Source organism: Fundulus heteroclitus, chromosome 9 (genome assembly GCF_011125445.2).
Source record: "Fundulus heteroclitus isolate FHET01 chromosome 9, MU-UCD_Fhet_4.1, whole genome shotgun sequence".
Lineage (NCBI taxonomy): Eukaryota > Metazoa > Chordata > Actinopteri > Cyprinodontiformes > Fundulidae > Fundulus > Fundulus heteroclitus.
Genome location: NC_046369.1, coordinates 30,749,750 through 30,752,846, shown reverse-complemented (window position 1 = coordinate 30,752,846; position 3,097 = coordinate 30,749,750).

Sequence of the window (3,097 nt, the reverse complement as noted above, 5' to 3'; positions counted from 1 at the left end):
GGGGTTTGTTAAGGCTATTTAAATTGGGAAACTTTTTTGCAAAAATTTAAAGCTAGTCTAATTAGAAACAGGCTGTTTGGAGTTATTGCTGGAGCAGCTCTCCTTGTGTATTAGCACGTGTGCTAACAGCCTCAAGCATTGGATCTGGTGTGTGGATCTGGTGTGTGATGAGAATCAAAATGCATTGGATCAATTGTTTACATAAATCGCTGCTGCATCTGTATCTTGAAAGTTGCTGCAATTAACTGATTTTTTTCAAGCTGTATGCCAATGAAATTTCGTTCTGTATACACTTTGTGCATACAAAATGACAATAAAGTTGTCTAAATCTAAGTCTGAGTCTAAGTATTAGATGCATGCCTACACTTGAGCTGCTTACAGGAAATATTTGACCTGGAGGGGATGATAATGCATCTGCACATGGTGTGAGTGTGTGCTGAACACTACCTACCAGTGATTTTGGCCCTGCTTGTAGTTTTTGGTCCTGCCTCTGGTTGGCTTGGATGTTTGTCTGCTGTCCTTGGACTGTATTACAGGACTGTTGACTTTTTTTGCCACTGTGTTGGGCCTTGCATTAGAATCCTTTATTCTTGTGCCTCATGCTTACTAACTAATGCTAATAGTCGGAGCAAACAGGCTTAAATCGGAGGCAACCAGACTTTTGTTCAGTTCTTTCTGAAAATGTTTTGAACACCTATCCAGGAGTCTCCTCCTCATCGCATTCTAAGTCAGATGCAAATCAGTGACCCACCCGCCACTGTCATGGGTCATTTGAAGCTATTGCTTGGTGTAAGTGGAGTATTTGGTCACCTGCATCATGATGAGATGCTGATGTAATCTCTTTGGGATATGTTGGAGGACTGGCCGGTAAACACTGGGGAGCTGGAAACACAGTCCTCTCCCTCCGTTTAGTGATGATTTTTATCTTGTTCTTGAGGTGCAGGTGGACAGCTGAAACTCTGAGCTGCTTGTCGTCTTGTGCCGTACCATTCGTTTATGTAGCTGTTGATTAGTTTCTCCAGTATAGGCGTCTGAGCAGTCCTCGCTGCATTGGACCGCTTCTGGTAAATGTCAGTTTAGAGAGTCCCATCTTCTGAGGTTTGCCGGAAGCCCCCACACACAGACCAATGTCTGCATTTTGATTCACATCACCCACTGGAGCACAAACTCACTGTTATCAGGACTCTGAGTTACTGGGCTGAGAACCCTCCTAGACAGGGCTGGGAGAACAACATTATGTCATTTGCTGCTGGAGCAAGACAAATTGTCTCAGTTCTCTTGGAGTATGTAGCAGCCTTTACACTTCTTACACATTACAAGAAACCAGTGGCACCTTGTCAGTAGGGGGCGCTAGGGTTGAAAATTACAGGAAAAAGTATAGACACAGTAAACATAAATTACAAAATAAAAAGTAATTATCATTTCTGTTCAACCCTAAAATGTGGCCGACGTTTGACTTTTCAGCATTCCCATTCTATTTTGGGTTTATATAATCTACATATGTTTCAATGGGGCACCAGACCAATGAGTGTGTAGGTTATATGTAACCTTTTGGCTTACATTTTACTTAATGCTGGTCTCTAATTGGCAGCGGAACCTTTACTTGTAGTTGAGTAAGATTTAGGTTCTTTACTTATTTACATTTTTAATCACATGATACTAAGTAAAAATTATAATAAAAGAAACAAACAAAAAATGCTATTGTTGCTGCGCAGCCACTTTTATGCCCCTGTTCTGAGGTTTGGCCATATTTGTAGTATGCTGGGGGACAGTGTATTTTCACTTATCCACTTGTAGCTTTGACATCCTTGAGCTTGGACTACAAAATCGTGGTAGAAGAATAATTCAATATTAAACAAATAAATAAATAATTTTGCAGATTTGTGAAACTAATGAGCTGGAAGTCCGTGACCTTGTTTAGCAGTTCTGTAGCAAATACTGTTACATAATTGTTTAATAAACGTAATGAGGAATAGAGAAAATCAAACGAACTTGAAAAATGTGACCCAGACAGAATATAAAGACATATACAGAGCTCATGGACATACTACATTCAACTTTTCAGGATTCATAGAGACTCCTAGTACATAACAGAATGTATTTGAAGGCTAATAAAGTGGATTTTGCATATTTCCCCTTTAAAAATACAGAAGCAAGCAAGTGGAGGGATTTATTTTTTAGTTGAGTTTATGTCATAATCAACATCTGTGTCTTCAGATGAATAATGTAGGCCTATGTGCTAATACAATAAATTACACTGGATGAGGCTGCAGGCTCTGTCAATCCTGATCAACTGTGACAGTTTCGCAACAACAATGTATGTGTTGAATATCTGAGAACATACCTTTTCTTTTCCAGGTATGAACATTTCAGTTTAAGATCTTTTAAAATGAGAAAATTAGCTTAAACCAAGGATGTCGTGTCATGTTCCATGTTTCCATGCAGTGTTTGCCTCACCTCCTCTTTCCTCAGGGTGTGACAGGCAGGTTTGATCCCCAGCTGTGCCGCATCAGATCATTGGAGAGGGTTTAAAAGAAGAGTCGGATCCTGAAGCAGACGCCAGATAGTTAAATCACATCCTGTGGTAATCAGGCCCCAACGTTTGTTCTCTGGTCGAGAATCAAGCTGCTCTAAGAACTAACCTTCTGACTCTGTCCTCCTCTCACAGTTCTTCCTTGTGGATCCTACCCAGGCCCGTGGCTTTTCCTGGACCGCACCTGGACCGCACGCTGGAACAAGCGGATTGCTCCGTCTTCCCTCCTCCGTCTGCCCCGCTCGCTGATGTTTACCTGAAGGCTCCTCGGACCCGTCACCTGTCTGTCTACCCTCCAACGTTTTTTCTCACTACCGAAACCGTAAGCAGCCGCACCTGAACCACCTATCATCCGATCCTGCTGTGCACTAACAACTCTTCCCTCTCCTAGTGCGGAACTGGACTCTCTTTCCCTGTGATCGCCCGCTTATTATTGTTTTCAATAAATCCCCTTTTGAACCCACACTGGTCTGTAACTGCTGCCTGAATCTGAGTCTCAGCACAAATCATGGACTAGCCTGCCACAACTCTAAAGATTTCTTCACTTTTCTAAAAGCTCATTGC